This window comes from Halictus rubicundus, unplaced genomic scaffold (genome assembly GCF_050948215.1).
Source record: "Halictus rubicundus isolate RS-2024b unplaced genomic scaffold, iyHalRubi1_principal scaffold0083, whole genome shotgun sequence".
NCBI classification, from domain to species: domain Eukaryota; kingdom Metazoa; phylum Arthropoda; class Insecta; order Hymenoptera; family Halictidae; genus Halictus; species Halictus rubicundus.
The window spans coordinates 331,717-358,059 of record NW_027488624.1 but is presented as its reverse complement, the minus strand read 5'-3'; the positions used below and the strand labels follow the sequence as shown (position 1 = coordinate 358,059).

Sequence of the window (26,343 nt, the reverse complement as noted above, 5' to 3'; positions counted from 1 at the left end):
ACACATGTTGAATGTGAAAAATTATTAGATCTCGAGATATTTTCAAAAAATGTCATACATTTTCTTGTATTTAGTGAAATACAGCTACACTTTTTCAAAATCTTAGTTTTCGTACTCGAGTTACGATACGTGACTTGCTACTGAATTATGAAATGCTCACTCGTACAAATCGGTTTCTGTTATGATAACAATGTCGAAAGGGTGTTTACCTTTACAACATAGTTATGAAGTGTTTGAGTATCTTCTTCAATAAAGACATTTTTTGAAAATATCTCGAGATCTAATAATTTTTTTGCCATGGTACTCTAATCATTTTTTACGTAGAATGAAAGGAAGAATCTATTCTATTTAAAGAAATGATGCAATTGTTAATTGCACATGCACTGCAGCATCTAAAAAAAATTTAAAGGCCTACAGATGTAGTGCTCTTCGAACCATTTACCTTTCTCCTTTATCATTTTTTCGTAAATGCAATAATAACGGAGTTATGACTTGAAACAATTGCGTGGACCCCCTGTATAAGGATGTGCGATGCTGTTTCACTAAGTGCCAGGTACGGATAGATTACCTAAGGAGCTGTGGAGCCCCTAAAAACATTTTTTTTTTTTTTGCCACGCACAGCAGGGAACTGTCAACGCGCTCTCGAAAGGCCATCTGGAAAGGGGCGAGAGGCCAGAGAAGAAATTCGGTTCCAAAGTCTGACACGGTTGCCGCTAGTAAACGTTAGGACCAAAACCAGGGTTGTAATTTTGAGCCGACCGGCCGGGCCGGTGAGATGTGTATCGACCTTTAGGAGGGAAGGGCAGAGTTGGGCAGTATCCGATGAAAAATTTATTTGAACGGCTTTCGGATACAAATTCTCTGTTCATTTGTTTCTATTCGAAGTCGGATGAATCGCGAGAAGTCATTTGTATCTTTTTTCGTCGAGCGTCTGGTTTCGAGATTTGTATTCGACGTGCCTCCGGATGATTTTCTGGCTATCTTCAGGATTTAGGGTCTCTTTATACTTGCCGGGACCGGAGGGTTTTACGTAGGGACTATAGGTCCAAATGCCGTGTTACCGATTATCTGTCGTAAAACGGGCGCCGCCGTCCCGGCGTTAGAGCGATCCCACCGGCCGCCGTTGCCCGTCGGCCGAGCAAGCGGCTGATCATTACCAGATGGCCTTTCGAGACCGCGTTGACAGTTCCCTGCTGTGCGTGGCACAAAAAAAAAAAAAGGTTTCTCGGGGCTCTACAGCTCCTTAGGTAAACTATCGGTATCCCTCCTCTACAACATTATGGAAATAGGAACCGTACCTGCCTCTTCGTGAAACAGCATCACACATCCTTATATATTAACCTAAATTGTACATATATTGTAAAAACGAGAATAGTTGTTTTTTTTTTTAAGGAAGTATCCACGTTAGGAAGGGGATCATGCCTTGTGAATTCGATCATTTTTGGGGGACTATGTCTCGAATTTTGATGACATTGAAATATGTTGTGGTCCAAGTGAAAGTGGAAGAAATCCTCAGGACTCAATCACATGATAATTTGTAGAATAAGAAGAATTAATTCCACATAAATTGCATCGTTTTGTCTTACGACACGAAAAAATGTACATGGAAAACTTCCGAATTCTTGTCCATAATGACTTAAAGATGATTAGATGCAAGGTTCCCGGGCAGGAATGCGATGGCGTATCTATATCTTGTCCAATGAGACGAGACAGTAGACGTAAACATAAGCGCTCGAGTGCGACAGAGTTGAAGTTACCCTTGCAAGACAATTAGCAAAGGACGCACGCTGGGTGCTTCATTGCCTCGGTCTCGTTGGTCAGAGAATAGGTACGAATGCGCGGCCGATTGGATCAGAGTGCAAGGGACAGGCCTCGTTTCACACGTACTTTCGGCTATAGTCGAGATATTGGCTACAGCGGTCACATATACTATGTAGCGTGTGACGTCGAAGCCAAGCTACTGGGTCTGTGGGCGCGGCGGAGATGAGCATAGGCAGATCTAACGATAGACTCCCCAAAAATGGTGGCACTGAAAGAATGGCGACATTAAAATGGTTTTTTTTGGGTTGCGTCGTAAGACCTTACGTACGACGCGACAAGCACGCGACCAAGGCCAGGTATGAAAATCCCTGTCGACGACCTACCGACCATGGACGTCATAAATCAAAAATCCTTCCGATTGTACCCAGCACTTTCGTAATTTTTAAGCCAGCCGAATGCAGCACATGCGGAACCTTGTACACCGTTAGCGTACTAAGATTTACAACCGTAGATGCTTGCGAACCAAATGTTATACGTATATTTCCACTTTTCCAATTTTCCACTATTTCCACCAGCTTTCGAACACACCTTGCAAACCAATGAATTCTAATCATTTTAAACTTGTTCTCCGGAGTTTTGACTTATATAATCACTTATAAGATATAAGATATAATTTAACTATGCTAAAATTGATTTGTGAAGCTGATTTTCATCGTTCCATCGTTAAATTAGATTATAGTTTAACCATTACTTCTTAACATTACAACTCAGATGAACAATATTCTTTTCTCTACTTCGAACATGGATTGTGTGCGGATGCTGTGGTGGCACCGGCGGCCGATGCCACGCGGCCTCTGCCAGTTGGCGGCCGCCGGTGCCGGCGACCCGTGTCGGGCGGCCGAAAACGGATGCCCAACGGCTTGCCCAGCTCTCAGCGGATGCATTGGCATCCCCGGGGTGTAGAGGGGAGTAAACTGTTCGGGAGTTAGGTAGCGAACCCCCGCTGTGTGCGGGTCTTAGCTTTTGTTGCGAGCATCTCGAGCGCCTTCTCAGGTTGCCAGCGACGGTCCCGGCTAACATGAAGCAGGAAAACGCGGTAGTATTCATACTAACGCCGGCTCCGGCAAGTATAAAGAGACCCTTATTCGGATGGTCGGATACAACGCCCCCATTTATTCGACGGATTTATTTGTAGATACTCGGCGTCGCCGACCATCCGAACGATTTTAGGCGTCGAATAAAAATTAATTTCAGAATGTATTCGAAGGCAGATGTCGCGGCGAAATTTATTCGTAACTTTTATTCGATATCCGAAGCTCGATTTGGCCAGACGATTTATTTGAGGATTTATTCGGGACGAGTATTTGGCAGAGATGAAAATGAAATGTATCTTTTATTCGAAATTGTATTCGAAGTTCGGATGGCCGACTTTTTTATCCGACGTTGCCAAGCCATAATACGTAAATACGTACCACGGTACAGTGACTACCTTTAGTAAGACTAAACTTTAAACGCTTGTTTACATAAAGAAATTTTTATTATTTAAACAATTGTTTAAACAAATAAATTTTTATTATTGAAACAAACGTTTACACCAGTACATTTTTACTAGTTAAACGCTAGTTTACACAAATAAATTTTTATTATTTAAACAATTGTTTAAACAAATAAATTTTTGTTATTGAAACTAATGATTACACCAGTACATTTTTACTAGTTAAACGCTAGTTTACACAAATAAATTTTTATTATTTAAACAATTGTTTAAACAAATAAATTTTTATTGAAACAAATGTTTACACCAGTACATTTTTATTACTTAAAATATTGTTTAAACAAACACATTTTTATTACTTAACCAATTTACGTCACGTTTTGCAGTGAGTAAAATGTTACGTCCTCCGACTCCCTTTGGGATTGATCAGAAGCCGTTAGAGCCAAAAACGGACGAGCGGTAATCCGTTCTCGAGGCGGGGATCGCTTGATATCGCCTATGGAGAAGGGTTGAAAACCCGTGTCGTAAGGAGAGGGAAGGTGCTGCAGGTTCTGGGTTATTTCGCTAAATAAATTGATTTTTCGAAACGATTTTGTAGCAGGAGTAACGAAACAACGTGTATATATTCTTTGGAATAATAAAAGTTTACAAAAATAATAATGGTGATAACAAATATAACGGAGAGTGAGAATATAGATAAGAAACGAGATATAAATGTAAATGTAGCTATGGACAAATGTTAACGCTTGCTAGGGGGCTGGGGGAACAATTTGTTTGCGTAAAAGGTGAAGCGGGGATCTGTCTCGGTGATTTTGCAAAACTCTGGAAAACTCGGATAGCAAGGGGTAAGAGGGATGAGTTTCCAGTGCGGGGAGGGGAGTGGGTTGGACGATGATCCGGTTTCCAGCTGCTGGGCTCGTCTCTGAGTTTTGAAACGGCGGTTCTCCTGAACCTTCCGTCCTGCCCTCCGAATCTTCTTGCTTCTTGTGGGTGGTCCTGGTGGTCCGGTATCCTTCTTCGCGGAGGTGGTTTTCGTTGGTGGGGTTTCGGCGGGGATGAGGGAAACTCGTGCTAAACGTTCTTGCACGGAGTTGAAGGGTGTTGGACAGACAGTGCTAAACGTTCTTGCACGGTGTCTGGGGTTTTACTCATAAGCAAAGTACTTGTCGGAGTGAATTCCGATTTTCCTGTTTTTTTCCGGGGGAGGTATATCCGTCAGAGCATACTTTTGACTTCGAGAAAGTCTTCGTCTCAAGCAGCATCTGACGGATATTTTCGGAACTGTTGTACGGGGTGTTTAGTGAGGGTGGGTTTTTTACAGGCTAATTGCTGTGCGGGCGCGTCGTCTTGGGTTTTCCCTGTGCGTGAGAGAGAGAGAGAGGGGGAGCGCTAGGCCTATGCTGGCCGTCCGCGCGAGGGAGAGAGAGCGCGCCGCTGCAGGATCTACCTGTGCGTGCGACGGAGATAGGGGGAAGGCGTACGATTCTGTGTAGGAATCGGGCACGTGCACATGTGTTAATGCATGGGAACGTGACAAAAACTCTTTATAAGAAAAGGAAATGTCATTGGGTTTCACCATTGGTACTCTGCTGGATGTTAAGTTATTAAGAAAATTTTATAAAGAACTCTTTAGATTATGTATTATGTACAGGTACACCTACATATGTAGGCATTGCATGCTATGGCATTTTTCTGTCTACTGTTTATTTCAGAAAAAGACAAGGACTAGAGGTTATCCTCGTGCGCGCTACGACAACGTTGGCTTCTTCTCCGCTCTACACTTTTAACGATTTTTGCAGTGTAGGCGGTTACATCCCAGAAGCCAATCGGGTGTCTTAATTCTAAAGTACGCCCTCCGAGAGGCGACAGGGTGAGGGAAGCCGACCAGTTTATTAGGGTACCCTCGCCCCGAATCCTCGTCGCCTACCTCGGGCCCTTAATGATGCACATTTGGTCCGCAGATGTTTTACGGTACGTCAACGACTATTGAGACCTTTAGCTAAAATACGAAGTCTCTAATAAATCATCATAAAACAGGAAGTTCCGCTAAATCTCAAAAATAGCCTGAAGTCACGTCCGCACCGTAATCATAAACTGCGCCCTTGGCCGGTCTATGGCACCCTGCTGCGGCCCACATGGGCCGCAGTCGCTCGAATTCCTTACAGGTTCTGAATTACCGACTCTGTAGAACATGCTCTGGTACGGCAGCGGACTCTATCGAAATGGAACGGTCAGTTAGTGAAATAAAATTCGTTGATGAACTTCGAAGGAAACGTTTCAATACTGGCACCGTCTAACTTATCGGATTTGTGACGTGTTTAGACTTGTTTTCATCAGCAAACTATTTGCAATCGATTAATAATGTTCCCATGGCAGAATTATGAATTGTAACAAACATTTTATTGTTATTAATAAGTGATGGTGAAACGCTTACATTGTTGTCTCCAGGCGGCACATGACGGGACGCTCCATATTGTCGTGATTCAGTATCAGAGGCAACATTGTAACCAGTAGCGTATTGGCGTTTACCAACTAAATCTAATATTATTTCTTATTAACGTTACCATAATGATATCATTACCTACCGATTGAAAATGTTTTCCTGAACAAAATAAGCCCAAACACGGTACAAATCGAATAATAATATCATCGGGTTGTGCTGCCTTTTTCTTGCGCCTTCGGCCACGCGGCTGTCACGTAATAATCAAGAAGAAAATATAAAAAAAACTTTATTGCTCAACCGGAGTTGAGTACCACTGAGTTAGTTACAAAGATTATTACAATGATTGAAATACACGAAGAACATACGTAGGCGATACTAAAACAAAACTGAACGCTCGTGCCCTGGGGCGGCGGCCTCTTATACCGTCGGAGACAACTGACCGCTGAGGATATTTGATCCCTTCTTATCAACAGGACTTCTCCGAAGGTGGTGCCGTGTGCAACGAAGGTGTTGCCGTGTGCAACGAAGGTGTTGCCGTGTGCAACGGGCCATAATCAGGTGTGGTCCCTGTCACATTCCCCCCTTCTTAGATTGAACTTAGTCCCTTAAGTTCTTTTTGAGGATGCTCTTCTTGAAGCGGACCCGCTGGGGCTGTATCAAGACTTTTCCTCCCTCATTGTCTTCGATTGCCAAAGGGCGGCTTACAGTGGTGTACAGGCTGATTGGCGCACTCGGTTGCGTTGGTTGGAAGTCGTTGTGGATTTGTGGCCCTTTCTTGATCTTACAGCAGAGCAGGTGGAAACAGAGTTTTCTGGGGACGCAGTTCTTCAGACAGTCGAGTAATCCTAATTTGTTGAGCACGTACAAACCTATCAATCCTACCGATACATATCCTATTATTTGTAATGTACTCATACCATACGATCGCAAAGTCTCTATTCTTCTCTATTCTATGTTCGAAATTTAGCTTTGATATTTCGCTATCGAGTTGATCCGCGGAAGTTCGGTACGAGGCAATGTTGCTTATAATTTTCGGCGTGTTTTTGATCTTCTCCAAAATGTGAATGTATCTATCATTGTTATTGAGTTCTATGGTTTTCATTTTCATATCGTAAGCTAGTTCGGTTTTGCTTTCGCCTATTCGCATGTACTCGTTATTAAACAATAAATCGCATGAATCGTTAGAGCTAATTATAGATGGTCTGTCAATGGTCTGAATATTATGTTTTGTGGAACATATCGCGTCAATTTCTACTGGTTTAGAGGGTATAGCTAGGAATTGATTTTCGGCGTGCAGCGGTATGAAACTGATGTAGTCGATCTTATAAATGGATATCTCGCAATTGTTGATGTTCTTCTTGTAGTTAATAATTTCGCTGTGACAGTCGTTGTCGGAATTACTGTTGTGGATCGGCTGCGTTTGTTTACAAATCATGACTATCTTTCGTTTACAATGTTTGGTGATATAGTCGAGATCAGTGTTTATGTAAAGGAGGTTTGAAGTTAGAAATACTGGATTTTCTATCACGGGTGCCATAAGTATATTGTTTCTTTTATGCGGGATGGGGTATACGCGCATTATATCCCACTCTTGTTCGAGCACTAGAGGTATCGAAATCTTGAAAAATAATTTGTCATTATACGTGAAAACGGTTAAGTCTCTGATGTCGAGTATGAATTGAAAGTGTTCGATTTTGGGCGCAATGGCAATGTTATAAGTGTGATGTCCTATGATCTTCGCGTAGTTGCTTACAAACTTTTCGGGTTCTATAATCTGTGGGCTAATGATACCTTGTTTACCTAAAATGATCGCGTTTAATATTTCGTCAAGTTGGAAGTGCGAATCCTGTATGGCATTATCGATTTTCATTATGAGTTTAGTAAATATGCTTTCTGTATTCAATTGCTGCGTTAATTGGTTATATGAACGTTCTAAATTCTCTAAACTCTTTGTGTTAAGCATTTTCGTTATAAGCGAAGTCTGGTTAGCTAGTATGATTTTAATCTGTTTGTCGTCGTCAAATAAGGTGTCAATGTTTTTATTTATCAAATCCAAATCGTCTGTGTCTAGTGTTCCGAATAAGCTTTTAGAGATTGATCCGACAAAGTTCAATAATCCTCGCTTCGTTCTCTGGTGTATGAGGGTTCTTACGTGACTGGCTAATTGTCTAATATTATTAATACGTATGTCTAAAGTATCTAATGCTTCGGTATAGTCGAAGTTAGTAGCTGATTTACTGATTTCGTTCTTATATTGTGCTATGTTTTCGATTTGCTTAAACATCTCGCTCGTGTCTAGACCTATTATCACATTGGCGGTACTACTGTATAAATAACCCTTATTTATCTTTTCTAAAAATATGTTATTCTGGGTATCTAATGGTGTTATAGTGACGTGTGCGCAAGTTAATCCCGCGAAGAGGATTGTCGTCCTGGAAAATAAGATTTTAGTCTGTTACCGTGTACTTTCTTATCGTTAATGACATAATACGGTGTGCATACTTCATCAATCGTGAATGGTCCTAACCATTCTATGTCTAATTTGTGTTCCTTATGATCATTGTGTATCAAAACTTGATCTCCTTCTTTGAAAATTGATTGCGGTTTAATAATTTTACGTCGCTGGTCTCTTTGATATCTTTGTTTACTCTTTAGCAAGGTGTCTCGGGCTCTTTTCAATCGTGAGTCCCATTCTTTTTTTCGAAAGGATACTTCGTCTTCGTAACTTCGCTGAGGATTTTTGGAAATGGTTGAAGGTAGGTTAGCTTTGTGTCCAAACGTTAGTTCAAAAGGTGTGTAGCCTGTGGCGTCGTGTGTCATTGTGTTATACGCTAAGCAAACAAAGTTCAATTGTTCGTCCCATTCGTCGGTGGATGTTTGTTGTATCGATTTTAACATGTCAGTGACAACTGCGTGCGTTCTTTCTAGGGATCCGTTGCTTTGCGGGTGGAATGCGGTAGTTTTGATATGTTTTATGTTAAAAGCTTCCTCGTATCTTTGCATTAGTTCGGAAATGAAATTCTGTCCTCTGTCTGTTAGTATTTTCTTGGGTGCGGAGAATATATAAATGTAGTGGTTCAGTAGGGAGGGCGTCCCATATGGATTCGGTTCGTTGCGTCTTGAGGGGTACTAGTATAAGATATTTAGTCAGTTCGTCATGAATCGAGAGTATGTACTGATTACCGTTCTTCGTTTTTTGTAACGGTCCTAACAAATCCATAGCTATTTTTTCGTTCGAGTCTATCGGGGTGTCGGTTATGCATGGTTCTTCTCTTGGGCGAATTCGCGTGAGTTTAGCTCGTTGGCAAGTGTCGCATGTCTCAATGTATTCCTGAATTAGTTTAAACAAGTTCGGTATTTTGTAGTTAATTTTGATTCTGTCATAGGTTTTCTGTATTCCGGGGTGTCCGATTAATTCGTGATTTTCTTTGATAATTTGTTTAATTTCGTCGTCGGTCAATTCTTTTACTGGTTCCCATGCAAATTCTATCTCTTTGTCCGTGTCGTTAAAGAACATGAGCATTCTCTTGATCGTATTTCTATCCTGAATTGAAATATCATTGTCTCCTATACCAATTCGATTCGTGTTCCTGATGATTTTATTCAACATGTTTAGCCATTTTTTTTATACGAGGTCGCCGCCGCGTCTACAATGTATGCTGGCGGTTCGTCGGCGTGCTCTTTGCACAGGCCGCCACACTGGTACTCGCACCAAAGGTCAAAAGACTGAATTCTGGTAAGCTGAGAAAAACTGTTTGACAGAATCTGAGCTAACTAACCTGAGAATAGATTGTCTTAGACTTTTATATTTTTCGATAATGAATAACTAGCTAGTGGCTCGATGGGGAGGGAAGAGCAAAACGCATACGCGTGCAGGTAGATCAAATACTCAGAGCGGGTGACCTAAGTGGGCGCGTGCAGGCGATCCGGTCATAAACCTTAGCTCGCTGATGAGAGCCCTACTGTCCCATTGTACGGAAGTACACTTTTTAGAAGAAATGGTCGAGATAACGAACCAAAAAGGCAGTAAACCATTTTCACACTACACAATTATAAACATGGAGATAGCGCAGGTTGCTTAGCGAGAAACGTGCGGCCGCTTCTCGTTATACATTATGCAGTCAGTCTCATAATTGATGGCAGACACTTTAAATCAGAATAACTTTTTTTATAAATCGACCAAACGACTTCAGCTTCTAGACAGCTACTAGATGACATGTAATGAAAACTCAGGAAAAATTGCGTTATATAATTGCGTTAATTGTCGAGCTAGGAAGTAGATTTAATTTTGCTGCCACTACGAATTATTTGGTAGTTAGCATGATTTTGGACCATCGTATAAAAGATCGACTGTTATCCACGGAGAAGAGCCAACAATTGCAAATTGAAAAAAGATTTCGAGATGAAAATCGGTAAACTTTTTACAAACATTAAAATATTAACTAAACAGAAAGTATGACGAGTGTTGAACGTAGACATCAGATCCTTTTAAAAGGACCTAGCCGATTTATGGTCAAAACTGCCCTTAGAGGTTTTTCAATGATTAATGAACAATTCGAAAGCTGACTAAGAAAAACCCCTCTGAGTAAAATTTCAACCCCCTATCTTGCCCATGAGGTTGGTTACAGGGTAAATTAGATTTCGCGCTTCTCCGCGTATTTTCCGCACTCTGATGCTTCCTAAAATTCTGAAAAAATGTGACATATTTTGGATTCTAAGGCTGACTTTTGATAATTTTTTCAGATTTTTTTGTTACAAACTGTGGTCGTAAAAAAATGAAAAACCTCCAAAAAATCGGAAAAATGCAGATTTCTCAAAAATGTGAAAACATGCTATTCTACTGTTTAGTTCCTTGTTAAAGTACTATAACAGGCAGTGTCGTCAATTTTTTCTAGATTTTTTGTTGTGAGACATCATCGTCAAAAAACAATAAAAACCGAATTTTTTCGACGTTTTTGCTATTAGGAGGAAAGTTACATTTCTTGGTTTTATCGCAGATATATATTAAGTAATTTTTAGCATTATTAAATTGAAACAAGTAATTGTTTGACCTAAGAAATGTGATTTAAGAGAAAGAATAAATTGTATTTTGTGTGATATATACCAGAATGTTCGTAAAGTTTTGTAACATCGCCAGACGTCGAACTAAGGAGCGGATACGCTGGGGTTCTTATCCCGTCGGTGGTAAATGTTTTTTCCCATACATCATCTTTATTTTTTCAATTTCTTATATTATTTATTCATGTGATTTTAACAATATTTTTTTAATGTTCTAAAAATATTGAAGTAACATTGATTAGGCAATGAATATTTATATTATTGTGTTCGTCCACGATTTCCGCCAGATATGAAATTGCTTGTGAAAATTGGTAAGATTCCGTGAAAAGAATTTTGAAATCCACTTCTGTCATTTCCAGAAAATCAAGAAATCAATACTGTTTGAAATGGAATCTTTTTGCGGTTCCAATTGTTTTGACCATCTTAATCGGCTATGCCCTTTTAAATCTTATCACCTATACGTGCACAGTACCGAATGACAGGCTGTTGGAACTTCCAACTTGTGTGAAAGGTTGTAGACTGGCACATATTGGCACGAATGCGTACAAATACATATCAATATTATACAATATTTATATATCCATTCCTTTCAAAAACTATTTAACGAAGTTTAACGTTAATACATTTTTACGACTGTACACTGAACCGGAGTATAATATAAAGGAATATATAAAATACCGTTCTTCACATCTAGTTATTTACATAAATCTAGGAAATAGTTGTTATTGCATAATTATTTTCAATAAGGGTTATACAAATTCTGAATCAACATTTCACTATCAAAATATATAATAAAACATCGCAAACATTTAGCATTGTCAATATACTAAAATGCTTGATAATATCGATGTGCTGATCTTCCCGCTGTAACTCGCATCATGTCATTTTACGCCTGATTTTATTTCGAGCCGTTCGCTTCGTTGCGAGCAGCTCGCATCGGTGCGGATAGCTCGCATCGGTGCGGGTAGCTCGCATCGGTGCGAGTAGCTCGCATCGGTGCGAGCGGCTCGCATCGTGCGAGTACTCGACTCGACTCGAAAAGCGAGTCCTGGCTCGACTCGGCCCGAGCTCGGCTCGCATATGCGAGCTTGGCTGCAGGCCTAGTACGTAGGCGATACTGAAACAAAACTGAACGCTCGTGCCCTGGGGCGGCGGCCTCTTATACCGTCGGAGACAACTGACCGCTGAGGATATTTGATCCCTTCTTATCAACAGGACTTCTCCGAAGGTGGTGCCGTGTGCAACGAAGGTGTTGCCGTGTGCAACGGGCCATAATCAGGTGTGGTCCCTGTCACACGGCCGTGTTTGCATGCTGTCCTTTTCTATCTACGTTCGCCGCAGTCGAAGAGACTACAAATATATGCATATATATGTGCAATTACAGCGACGATATACATATGTATATGTGTGCAACGACAGACGTCGACCCCTGCCGAATGATTCCGAGAGTAGAAGAACGAAACATGTGTTACTTTCTTTTTGGCTGAAGGTGTGCGTTGTTTTCAACAAATGCAATCTTTTCATAGAAGGGAACTTTTTAAAAATTTGCAAAAAATGAGGATATAGCCCCAAGTGTCCTCTTTACAGACCTGTTTTTTAAAAAGATGAACATTCTAAAATTAACGAAATTAAAATTATCTGAAGCGAATGCTGCATCGCGATACATAGCCTTGGACGGCCGGACACTGTGCTGGGTCGAGAAATTTCGTGACATTTTACAATAAATGTTGAACCGTAAGAGATATCAGGATGAAATTTGCAGTAAACTTCATTAAAAAATTATGCCTATCCACTGATAATTGTCGTCATAAATATATGTTTTCAGTAATAATTTTTTAATTCATTGCTTCAATGGTTAACTTGTTATTTATTTAGTACTGTTCCAGATAATTTAAATCATCGATGTCTTTGATTCTAAAGGCTATAGCCGGTTTTGGGGGCCAAATCGGCCCCGGAAGGGATTTTATTCCAATTTGCGCCATTCGATAGCCTACCAATAAAGATACCTTTCAACCAAGTTTTAGCCCTATAGCTCATCTGTAAGGGTAGTTATAGAGGAAAAACGAAAATCCAGTTTTTGGCCCATTTTCCCCATTTAATGACAATTTAAAATTCTGAAAAAAATGTGACACATGTCGGACACCAAATCACATACTTTGAGTCGTTTTCAGATTTTTCCGTTGCAAACTCTGGCTGTAAAAATCGAGAAGATGCAGATTTCATATGGAAATCTAAGAGCGACTAGAACAGAATTAATTTAGCAATAAGATATTGTCCTAAGTATTATGCTCAATTTTTTTCAAATTCCTGCGTTTGGTGCGTCATAGTAGGAAAAAATAAAAACCACTTTTTTCGGCGTTTTTTTTCGTGAAAAACTAAGTTATAATTATCGTAAAAATATATTATGTAATATTAAACATCCCTAAGTTCGGAGAAATATCGTGCAGACTTTAAAAATTGCGTAGTACAAAAAACGACAATTATACTATGTAGGATATATCCCAATATTTCGAAGGTATTTTCAACGACGGCGGTGGGTGCAGTAGCTATGGTCTCCGACTGCGGAACCGCTGAAGACTTTTTGGATCAGGTTCGCATCCCGCCCCGGGTCAAAATTTTTTTTCTCTTTAATCAGATGTTTTTTCGATTTCTAACCGTATGATTGTTGTTACGCTATTGTAAAAACATTTTTTAACTATGTTTAAACTATTTTTTAATAATTTTCCGGGAAAATATTTTTGGAGTACTTTCGGCCTTTAGTCATGTATGGGCTGTATTACTTATCTACTTAACATTTTTTTACATGGAAATAGGGATTGATTATTTTTGTGACAGAAAATATATACATGAAGTATTATTAGGAATACTTATCTGTGATAATTGTAGGTGGATTGGTGTGCGGTAGAATCATGTATGGCGTTTTCAGTCTTCGTCGCTATTGTGACGTAAACTGGGTAAAAATACTTGAAAAAAAGGAGAGTGGGAGTTACCCAGGTCTTTATCCCGTTCTTTACTGACAAAAAGTATAAGTTTATTTAAGACATAGTTACAAAACGGAGGTTCAGCCAAGATTGACTGCCCTGGGAATGTTCCCATACTTATAGCTTGACCTTATTGATTAGTAATGCATTTTTTTGGGGGGCTTTCGAAACCAGGCGGATGTGATTTGACTAATGCTGTTGCGTACGCGTGTATCGAGAAATGCTGTGGTGTCGAGGTGAATGCTCGGGGAATGCTGACTTGTGCAAATGACTCGGGAAATGCTGTGGTGTCGAATGGAATATGATCTGGTATAGCTCGGGGATTTTTAGGGCGTTACATACCCCCCTTCTTAGATTGATTTTGGTCCTCCAAAATTTTACTTCCTCTTGAGGATGGACTTGTGGAATCTTGCTCTTCCGGATTCAAAGGTAACACGCCCGTCTCCTGTATCGGAAGAGAACTCTATTGTTGGTACTGAGGCGTCCGAAAGTGTCGTCAGTCCGCCTGTCGGACTTCGCGGGGTCGTAAATCCCGTTTCGCTTGCTCGCGGACGATATTCGGGCCTTGACGGAGTTACGGGGTAGCTACGTCTAGTTGAAATGAAACTCAACGTTTTGGAACAACACTTCAATATATTTTAACCTAACATTTACAAGTCAGTTGGCGAGGTATGACGCGTACAACGAGTTTTCTAGACGCGATCGATTTGTGTTTTCTTCGAGGTATCTTAGCTTTCTGCGGTTCGGTGTCGTGTCGTCTATAAAGTCAACTCGGGCTCTCCTTCTATTGGTTAATGGGTGGTGCATTTGGTCGTCGGAGTGGGGATGCGATTTGGTGGAATTGTGTTTAGATGATCTGAATGGATTAGGTGTAAGAGATATGGGAAAGATGGTCTGGAAATTAAATGTTTGTGTATTGCCCTTTCAATGGGCTCGTTCACGGAGGTCTCCAAGTGGTGTCCGATGACACTCCAAATCTTGGGACCGTCGCTTCGCCTAAAGTGTTTTGGCTATCGCAGCCGACGGTGTTTATCATAGCTCACGTTCGGTCTGTGTCGGACCGAACATGCCGCCCGCCTTGAACTATTTAGTTCAATAATATATGTAAGGAGTGCGCTCCTTAATTGATTTAAATCTTCCCGCTCAATACAGTGAGTCGATAAGTAAGGGTCCGCAGTAGCGGCAGAGAAATAAAAACAATGATTCGGCAGACACGTGTGAAGATTGCCAATTTAATGGCACCCGACTCATCGATGGCTCATCGACTGGAACGAATACTTTTAATTGGCTAGCTGATCAATCGAAACGAAATACGCGGAAATATATGAACAAGGTGTATAAGGAGCGTGCTTTCCTGACAAACAACGATATGTGCGTTCGGAGATCTCTGATGAAGCTAATTGCAATCCTGATGAAACGATACAAAAGTACTCATACCTCATAAAATAATTATTTGTGAATTTCATTTCGTTCATAAATTATTACGTTGCAAAGTAAAACATTTACATAATTACCCTGGTACGCCAACTCCAACAACGATCTTCTGAGACGTCATCAGTGCTGTACGCACAGTCGTCAGATGAGGGGAGGGAGCACGAATTGAGGGGAAACAGTTACCCTCTCTCGGAACGCGTCACGTGACCAGGCCGCGGTAAAAGGGGAAATTAGAGTGGGGAAACAAGTCTTGATCAGGGGACTATGGTTCTTGTTGGACATATTTCAAAGTTTGCGTTTGTGTGTGTGTGAGGTCGTCTCCTACCGGTACGATGTTTGGGTTTACTCGGTTGATGGGTGTACTTGTGTGCGTGTGTGTTGGTGTCCGGACGTTAGATATAGAATTTCGTATAGCTGAGGCGCACTGACAGTTACGATTTGTACGCGTCTGAAAACGCATCGATAGATCGGTCGGCTTATCGAACGAAAAACCCCCTCAACAGGTTATGGGCCCAGGACGATAAATCCTGTGTCGAAAGTGAATAATTACAAAAACGCGCATCAAAAGGTGCGGAATAGTGATCGGTGGATAGGTTTGAAGAGGTCCCAAGATGACGTCGTCCGCATTCAGTATTAAACCACTCACAAAGGATAATTACGAAAGTTGGGCAATGCAGATGGAAGCCGTGGCAATAAAGAACGGTACCTGGAAGCATGTGAGCGGAAAAATATGTAGACCGATAGTCAAAGCGGGAGCAGAAGAGCAGCAGTCCAGGCTAGATCGGGAAAAATGGGACGATGACGACGCCAAAGCGAGGGCAGACTTGATAATTGCAATTGATCCAAGCTTATTGCGATTAGTGAAAGGGCTGAATACAGCTACGGAAGTGTGGTGCAGATTGAAGTCAGAATTTGCATCGACAGGGCCAGTCAAAAAGGCGAGCTTGCTGAAGCGTATTTCAACGTTCAAGATGGCCGAAGACGACGATCTCCGAACACAACTAATGGAGTTTTCTTCGACGTCACAGCGCAATTGCAATCGATGGACATTCCCATAAATCAGGAGTTGCTGCCGTATATGCTATTGAACAGTCTGCCGCCGAGTTTCAATATGCTGAAATGTTCAATGGAGTCGCGAGACACAGTACCGAAACCAGAGACTATAAGGCAGAAAGTTCTAGAAGAATTCGATTCGAGAACGCAACGGCAGAACGACGAGAAGTCTGAAGCAATGTGGGCACGAGGAGGCAGGGGAAGGTTTCAAAATGGCCAAAGCGGTCGACAGAACGGTAACTCCCGCCAAATGACAGAAAATAAAGCGAAAGAAAACAAGATGTTCAAATTCAAATGCTTTAAGTGTCATTGTGTCGGTCACAGAGCTGCCGAGTGTCCTAAAAAAGGTTCGCCCGGGAATACACAGCGCGAATCGTCATCGAAAGCCGAGGTCGTAGGGGACGCGTTTCAAAGTATAGCACTAGAAGAGTTGCTAGGTGCGAAGGACAATGCTTGTGTTAGACGCTGGTGTTTGGACAGTGGCTGTACATCGCATGTGTGTAACGATGTAAATATCCTTCGAGAATGTACGAGTACGAAGAAGGATAAGCTGTTGTTAGCAAGTAACGCCCAAATAGACGTTGACACGCGGGGTACGGCGTGTGTTGTTACCACGGAAGGAGAACAGAAGAAGTTCGTGAAACTTAATGACGTGTTGTTGGTGAAAGAGTTACGCACGAATCTGCTGTCAGTAGCGAAGATTACAGATCATGGATACACTGTTCTATTCGAAAAAGAAAGAGCAATAGTGCGCGGAAAGGACAGAGATATAAAACTTTTGGTATGTGTTGTGGTTTGGATGTTAAATAGAGGATTCACCCAATATAACAATAACCATTTATTAAATAAACAACAAAAACTCAACGACGTAACAAGGAACAAAAATGAAATAACAATGAAACAAGAACTACGAACAACTGACGGCGAATGAACTGACTGACTGACTTGACAAAACTGACCTCGTCATCCGTCAGAATCCGCGCTTATATCTAGTCCCCGCGCCTCCAGGAATTTCCTTCGAACAAGGAAACTTCTGGAGTGGGGATGTCGCTTCCTGTACGTGCCCCTTGGAGAAAGTTCGTGTCCTTGCATCGAACATCCGTGTCCTGGCGAAAGTCAAGGGTTGGCGGCCAAATGTGCACGCCAAGGAAAAACCCTGAACCTGGTCGCCAAATGTGCACCCCAGGTAGGAACAGACTTCCGGCGACTAAGTGTGCGCTCGGGAAGAGCTTGGGCCTGGCGACCAAGTGCGTCCAAGGTCCCAGCCCGCAAACGACGCTCCTACCTGGGTCCGATGAACCCTTCTCCAAGGGGTCCGCCACATCACCCCCCTACCAGTGCCAACGACCCTAATAAACGAGATAATATATATACCTATATTCTACACTATTGCTGTATTCTACCGTGAATATAAATCAAAGTACTAACCCTAACCTACAATAATACAAACTTAACCACTACTGTTGGGTAACTACCTAAATACAGAATAACGAATAGAGTATATACAGAAACTCTTATTTCTAAAAAGCGGCCTGGTACCTATCCGAAAATCGAACGCGCCTACCGCTGCGAGTTGTAAATCGTGCATCCGTTGGCGCTTGATCTCGATTGTTGACTCTACTTCTATTTTCGGTATAAACAATAATTTCGCTGTGAGGTACCTGACTATGGGGGCCTTGCTCGATATTGCTATTATTGTCATCGTTAGCCAATACAAATGCAGGTTTAATCCTGTCGATGGAAACCGTTACTCGTTTTCCACCGATATCTATTACAAAAGTTTTGTCGCCACGTTGCAGTACTTTATATGGGCCATCATATGTTGGATATAATGAGCTTTTTAACGCATCGTGCCGCAGGAACACATGTGGGACAGTATCCAATTCTTTAAAAATGAATGTTTTGCGCTCGCCGTGTCGAATCACTGGGGAAAGTCTCACTTTCGACATTCGTTTCCGAAACTCTTCAACCCATACCGACGATGCTTCAATCCTGGACGAAACGAAAAATTCGCCAGGTAACCTGATACCTGTCCCATAAACCATTTCTGCGGCCGTTGCTCCCAAATCCTCTTTAACACTTGACCGTACACCGAGCAGGACCACAGGTAAGGTCTCTACCCAATCATCGGTCGCGTGGCATTTTATTGCTGTCTTAAGCTGACGATGAAACCTTTCCACCATACCATTTGCTTGCGGATGGTAGGCGGTCGTTCTAAGGTGGTCTGTCCCTATTATCTGTGCGAGCTCTTTAAACAGGTGCGACTCGAATTGGCGTCCCTGATCTGTTGTAATTCTCAAAGGTACCCCAAAACGTGCAATCCATGTACTAATAAAAACGCTCGCAACGGTTTTCGCGTCGATTTCTGCAATCGGTACGGCTTCCGGCCACCGCGAGAAACGATCGATCATAGTAAAAATATACCTAAAACCGCGACAATAGGGTAATGGACCAACTAAATCTATATGTACATGTTCGAATCTGCTGCCGGTGGTGTCGAAATTTCCAACCGGAGCGGACACATGTCTTGATACTTTCGCGCGTTGGCACTGGATACAACAACGCGCCCATTTTCTGCAGTCGACGTTAACCGATGGCCAAACGAACCGTCGCGAAACTAATTTCTGCGTCGTCCTAATCCCGGGATGCGACATCCCGTGCAGCGCATCAAAAATGCTGCGTCTCAAACAATTAGGAACGTACGGTCTTACCCATCCGTTAGCAACGTCGCATACTAAATAAACATTTTGGTCCGGAAAATATATTTTGTTCAACTGAAGGGATGTTGAATTTGTATTAAGCATTTCTGTTAATTCAAGATCGCTCTCTTGCTCTTTTGCTAAAACACTATGATCGGGAATTGCTGTAATTGCCTCTATCCTCGACAATGCATCTGCAACACTGTTGTCTATACCTTTAATATGTAATATCCGCGTAGTGAATTGTCCAATAAAGTCTAAATATCTAAATTGTCGAGGTGAACATTTATCCAAATTCTGTTGAAAGGCGAACGTAAGAGGCTTGTGATCGGTAAACAAAATGAAATTTCGACCTTCTATAAAATGCTTAAATCTTTTTACCGCTATGTAAGCTGCTAGCAATTCTCGATCATATGCACTGTACTTTTTCTGTGCTTCCGTAAGGGATTTTGCGCTGAATGCCAATGGTTGCCAAACTTTGTCAACCTTCTGCTGAATCACTGCTCCAACAGCAACATCCGATGCATCTACCACGATGCTAATCGGTGCCCCTGGAGCAGGATGCACTAGCAAAGTTGCATCAGCAAGAGTCGTCTTAGCTAATGCAAATGCTTTTTCACTTTCGCTAGACCAGGCTATAGTTTCCGAACTTCTCTTTGATCCCTTCAGTAAATTATTTAATGGATGCAAAATGTTTGCTACGTTTGGTATGAAACGGCGATAGAAATTAATCATACCTAGGAATCTACGTAGCTCTTTAATTGTTTGCGGACGCGGGAATTTGTTAATGCTATCGACCCGTTCAGCCATCGGTTTGACGCCTTCCTTATTCACCGAATACCCCAGGAATGAAATTTCCTCGACCCCGAAAATGCATTTTCCCGGGTTAATAACGACACCGTATTCTAAAAACCGGTCAAATAAAATTCTCAAATGTTTTTCGTGTTCCTGGTCGTTATTCGATGCGATAAGGAAATCGTCGACATACGCGTAAACAAAATCTAAATCGCGTATGATTCCGTCTACGAAACGCTGACACGTTTGCGCCGCGTTTCTCAACCCGAATGGCGTAACTAAAAATTCAAATAACCCGAATGGCGTCGCGATTGCCGTTTTTTCCACGTCCTGCGTCGCGACAGGAATCTGATGATACGCCCGAACTAGATCGATTTTCGAAAAAACTGACTTCCCGTGAAGTCTCTGCCCGAAATCTTCGATGTGTGGAGGCGTATATCTATCAGGTACGGTTCTCGCGTTTAGTGCTCGGTAGTCGCCGCACGGACGCAATGTCCCGTCCTTTTTTAAAACTACGTGTAACGGCGAGGCCCATGGGCTTTTGGAGGGACGGATAATGCCTTGCCGAAGCATGAGGTCAAATTCCGCCCTCACCTCTATCAAACGATCCGGTGCCAATCGTCGTGGCTTACAATAAACCGGCGGTCCCGACGTTGTCTCGATATAATGTTCCACGTTGTGTCTTACCGCTTTTCTCCTGAAGACCGGCGGGCGGGTCAACTCTGGATATTCCCTGAGTAGGCCGTGGTACCTCGAATCCCCGGTGATGGTCCTTATTGTCGGCTCGCTCCCTGGTGCTGGTGCTCCTGCCACGAACAATGATGTTGTCGCGTCGATCAAACGTTGATGTCGTGGATCCACCAGTAGGTTGTAATGCGCCAGGAAGTCCATTCCTATGATCGGGGTTTCCACATCCGCGATCACGAAATCCCATAGGAACTCCCGACGTAGCGAGAAACTCAATCGCATGGCCATGGTACCATACGTCTTGATTCTCGACCCATTTGCGGCACAAAGTTCATACGTGTCTTCTTTCACGCGCCGGTCCACACCTGAACGCGGGAAAACACACAAATCCGCACCAGTGTCTATCAAGAAACGTGTCTTCGTAATGGAGTCCTTTACAAATATCCGGCCGCTCTTAGGACCACCGCACGCAGCCGCCTCAGATGACGACGGTCCCGTTAGTTTTCCTGCCAATTGCAGGGTTTGATGCAACGGTGTGCGTCCTTTCCAAACTTGAAATGGTACTTGCATAACCATTTATCGGTTTTCATTTTCTCGCGGATGGAAGATCGTGAGGAACTCCTTTGTCTTCTTGGGAAGAATTTCTTTCGCTCCCTGTCCCGTCCACGGGACAATGCATTAATCTGCATTTGCATTTCCTGCATTTTTGCTAGGAGCATCTTCATATCAGTGTTGTTTCCCTGGTGCTCCGACACTGTTGCCACCTTGTTCCTTCCAGGTTGGATCTCGTGGACCTTGTCTGCTATGGCAGCCAACGCGTCACCTGACGTCTCCTTAGTTGCCGCCAATACTTGCTGTGTCCAGACAGGAAGACGATTCTTCCATATCTCGGTCAGGAATTCGTCATTAACCGAGGTGCCCGCCAACTTCTTGATGTGCCTCCAAAATTGAGTTGGAGTCCTGTCACCAATTTCTTCGGCTTCCAAGAGTTTACGAACTCTTGTGCCGTCTGAGTCGGACAACCTCTTGATCAATGCGGTTTTTATTTGCTCGTATTTGTCCTCGGCGGGAGGTTTGCAAATAATGTCTTCGACCTCTTCAGAGTATTTCAAGTCCAGTTGCGAAACCACGTAACCGAACTTCACCTCGTCCTTGGTTATTCCTCCGATCAAGAACTGGGATTCCAGGTGGTTGAACCAAACTGCAACTTTTTCCGGCCAGAACGGCGGAATCCGCATCGTTGTGACGATCGCGGACGTCGTCTCACGACCCGTAGATCCCGAAGAGTTGTTCCGTGGATCCGTCATCGTTCGCTTGTTACGGACCGTATTCGCGCAAGAAACAAAAAATAATATACGTGCACAAACACGGGGTCACCAATTTGGTATGTGTTGTGGTTTGGATGTTAAATAGAGGATTCACCCAATATAACAATAACCATTTATTAAATAAACAACAAAAACTCAACGACGTAACAAGGAACAAAAATAAAATAACAATGAAACAAGAACTACGAACAACTGACGGCGAATGAACTGACTGACTGACTTGACAAACTGACCTCGTCATCCGTCAGAATCCGCGCTTATATCTAGTCCCCGCGCCTCCAGGAATTTCCTTCGAACAAGGAAACTTCTGGAGTGGGGATGTCGCTTCCTGTACGTGCCCCTTGGAGAAAGTTCGTGTCCTTGCATCGAACATCCGTGTCCTGGCGAAAGTCAAGGGTTGGCGGCCAAATGTGCACGCCAAGGAAAAACCCCGAACCTGGTCGCCAAATGTGCACCCCAGGTAGGAACAGACTTCCGGCGACTAAGTGTGCGCTCGGGAAGAGCTTGGGCCTGGCGGCCAAGTGCGTCCAAGGTCCCAGCCCGCAAACGACGCTCCTACCTGGGTCCGATGAACCCTTCTCCAAGGGGTCCGCCACAGACTTTATGGCCACTTTTCCCACAGTTTTAATAATAAAAATTTATTTGTTTAAACAATCGTTTAAATAATAAAAATTTATTTGTTTAAACAATCGTTTAAATAATAAAAATTTATTTGTGTAAACTAGTGTTTAACTAGTAAAAATGTACTGGTGTAAACGTTTGTTTCAATAATAAAAATTTATTTGTTTAAACAATTGTTTAAATAATAAAAATTTATTTGTGTAAGCTAGCGTTTAACTAGTAAAAATGTACTGGTGTAAACATTTGTTTCAATAACAAAAATTTTTTTGTTTAAACAATTGTTTAAATAATAAAAATTTCTTTATGTAAACAAGCGTTTAAAGTTTAGTCTTACTAAAGGTAGTCACTGTACCGTGGTACGTATTTACGTATTATGGCTTGGCAACGTCGGATAAAAAAGTCGGCCATCCGAACTTCGAATACAATTTCGAATAAAAGATACATTTCATTTTCATCTCTGCCAAATACTCGTCCCGAATAAATCCTCAAATAAATCGTCTGGCCAAATCGAGCTTCGGATATCGAATAAAAGTTACGAATAAATTTCGCCGCGACATCTGCCTTCGAATACATTCTGAAATTAATTTTTATTCGACGCCTAAAATCGTTCGGATGGTCGGCGACGCCGAGTATCTACAAATAAATCCGTCGAATAAATGGGGGCGTTGTATCCGACCATCCGAATAAATCCTGAAGATAGCCAGAAAATCATCCGGAGGCACGTCGAATACAAATCTCGAAACCAGACGCTCGACGAATAAAGATACAAATAACTTCGCGCGATTCATCCGACTTCGAATAGAAACAAAAGAACAGAGAATTTGTATCCGAAAGCCGATCAAATAAATTTTTTATCGGATACTGCCCAACTCTGGAAAAACCCCTCGTTCACCACTTAAGGATCATCACGAGGGTAGACCGTCCCATACGGGAAGTAACTCGCTTAGCCGCTACCGAATCAGCTTGCGCCGACCCAGGAGCGTTACCAGCGGGGGCCACGGGGAGGCGGAGTTACCAGCTTAGCGCTCGGTCTCTAGCAGGTTGCGGCGACGGTATGGTAGCCGTACTTGCCTGTGGAAAGAAGCGTGGATGTTCGGGAAGAGCGGAGAGAGTAGAGTTGCGACTGCCTTGCAAGAAAGAGTGTTAATCGTGTCAGCGTTATATATCGTTATTTCTTCTAAATATATTAGTATTCAGTAAAGTGTTTCGAAGAGTTAATCTCCCCATTTCCCAAGATTCCTACAATATTTGTAACATGTATCTCGTCGAATATCGGTCAACCCCCGGCGAAATTGATGGGTTCCCAGGCGAACCCGGGCCTAGGTGTGGTTATCTCTTTATTGTTACGGGGCCGAGCATCGTCATTGGAGAACGCAGCATTTCGCGGGACGTCTCCACGCCTCGCGCCGACGTGGTTCCGAATGCGTAACCCCTTCTCTGGCCATCCGCGAGTTTCTTTTTCTTCGGATCGGGCACGTGGGCATCAAGGGGAATGGTCCGTTGAGGACATTGTTCGACACCATTGTTGCATTTCGATAAGAAACTTTCGATTCTTGTATTTTTTATTTTTATGTAGTGACGAGAATCTACAACTTCAACCATTTCTCCTGCTTTAACTGCAAAAGATACGCGAACTCTTTCCACAGGGGACGATTCTTTGGACTCGCCCGAGTAGAAGAGAGAAATGAGATTTTCTGAAGATTTTTAGGGGATAAATGAATTTTTTTCGTTGAAAATGTGACTGAACGTGTTCGCGATATTTGTATAAAGTGATGTGAAGTAGATCATTTTAACGTTAAAAATTAAGGGTTGTAGGCAAAATCTACCTATGTCATAGAGTGAACCGTCTCTCTTTGGGCATATCGTGAAAACTTGTTACAGATAATTCAGACGTAGTGTTCGATGAATAAAATAAAATAGTGCTGCAAGGGACAGGAGATGATATTGTTGGACACCGTGAAAGGGTCTTGGTGGATAAGACAGGTCTAGCGGCCCCTGCGGGAATTTTATTGGTATTGTGTGGAAAACCATCATTTTAGGTTGAAAAACAATCCCCTAAAATTTTAAGTCGCTAACCCTTCATTTAAGGGTGATATGAGGGTAAACACCCTCAACTTCCTTCATATCATATATTTTTTTCATAATTGTAATTAAATTATTAAGACTAGAAAAAATTATTTAATTTGTAATCGACGCGTTCACCAAATATATAAAAATGTACGCCACTAAGACCACGAACACCGCTGAAGTCATAAAGTGTCTAAAATCGTATTTCGAGCATTATAGTCGACCGCTGCGCATAGTTTCGGACCGAGGAAGTAGTTTTATGTCTCACGAATTCAATGAGTTCACACAAGAATATAATATACAGCATGTTAAGATAGCGACCGCTTCTCCTCAGGCGAACGGGCAGGTCGAGAGATATAACCGCACAATTTTACCGATGATCGCCAAACCGATGAGTGAGCGTGGTGTGGTATGGTATAATGTATTGCGAGAGGTTGAATTTGCGTGTAATAATACTGTTTGTAAGTCTACCGACAAAAGTCCAAGCATGTTACTGTTTGGTATGCGACAACGTGGTGAGGTCATAGATGGGTTGCGTGATATGTTGGAGATTTGTGGAAAAATAAGTATTTCCCGTGATTTGAATAGCGTCCGAAAAGAAGCTAGTAACCGAATTCGAAAAAATCAGGAGTCGCAAAAACGCATTTTCGATAAAAGACATAAGGCTCCGAATAAATATAGGGTTAAAGATAAGGTGCTTATCAGAAATTACGATTGCACCCCAGGAGTGTCAACAAAAATAATTCCGCGGTTCAAAGGACCGTACGAGATCGATCGTGTATTGCGAAACGATCGATACGTAATCAAGGACGTAGAGGGGTTCCAATTATCGCAAACGCCTTACCGTGGGACATGGGAAGCTGCTAATATGCGACCATGGCGACCATGAGTGTAGATTTAGATGTATAACGTTTCATTGTTACTTTTGCGTGTTATGTTTATCTTCAAATTTGTTCTACTTTGCGCCGTGATTAGCGATTGATTTGAAGATGGTAAATCGGGACGATTTGTCGTCAGGACGGCCGAGTTGTAAGCTAAGATTTAATCCGTCACTGTATATATTTATAAAGTAGTACGGATACTACTTTACAAACCCTCTTGAAGTTTGTCGCGGGACGGGTAGGTAGGTTAGATTACAGAGGAGACGAGAAACACGTGCACGAGGATAAGAGAGAGATTGAGACGGAAAAGTATTAAATACTATTAGTAAGAAATATAGGGAAGAATAGGCCGTAAATGCCGTTTCTCTATTTATAGGTAATGGATCTGTAAATATTATAAATATTGTTTAATTATTGTTTAATAAATATCATCTCTATTTATAGTGAAACCCAATTTGGTTTATTCACCCACAAAACGCCACATAAAAGAAAGAGACATTGTTCAGGACTCCAACGTTCAAAATTGCCGGTAATCGGGTGCGAGTTTACATATCGATCACGCGCTTCGATCGATAGCGCCGCGTTACGATTACAAACGTTCCTGCCGTTGTCCTTCGTCTTCTTGATCCAGACAGCGAACGATCAACACGTATATTATCTCCGCGCCTATCGCATTCTTGTAACCGTCTCGCGCAAAACCTTTCGGATTCGACGCTTATCGCTACCGTGCCTATCGCGGGATTATCGTCTCCGTAGTGAACGTCTGGTATCGTGAAATAAAAAAGGGTTCTTTTTCGTGACCGAACAAGTGGTAACTCTTTAAATCCCGTATACCGCTGTATATCCTTGACAGGATAGTTCCACTATCCAAATCAACCTCGCTGCACGAGAATACATTGGTCCTTCGAGCCGGATTGCAGTGAGTTTCGGTGAAGAAACATTTGTGAGGTTAAAAAGATCTTGTTCGGCAATTTGACGACGGTTGAGTGATCCGTTGGACATTCCAAGTTGAAGGACAAAAGGACTAGTCGGTCTGTAAC

The 26,343-nt window shown here is 42.2% G+C and overlaps 1 protein-coding gene and 1 long non-coding RNA gene across 2 annotated transcripts in view; one reads left to right on the top strand and one right to left on the bottom strand.

Annotated features, from left to right (window-relative positions):
* LOC143363642 (uncharacterized) overlaps nucleotides 1-11,372 on the bottom strand; it is a 255,622-nt gene extending 244,250 nt beyond the window's left edge. The window contains exon 1 of the long non-coding RNA XR_013083861.1: nucleotides 11,304-11,372. This is a non-coding gene — a long non-coding RNA (uncharacterized LOC143363642). The remainder of the gene's footprint in view (nucleotides 1-11,303) is intronic.
* Nucleotides 1-26,343, top strand: part of LOC143363646 (uncharacterized) — a 381,899-nt gene that overhangs the window by 277,387 nt on the left and 78,169 nt on the right. The window lies entirely within an intron of this gene.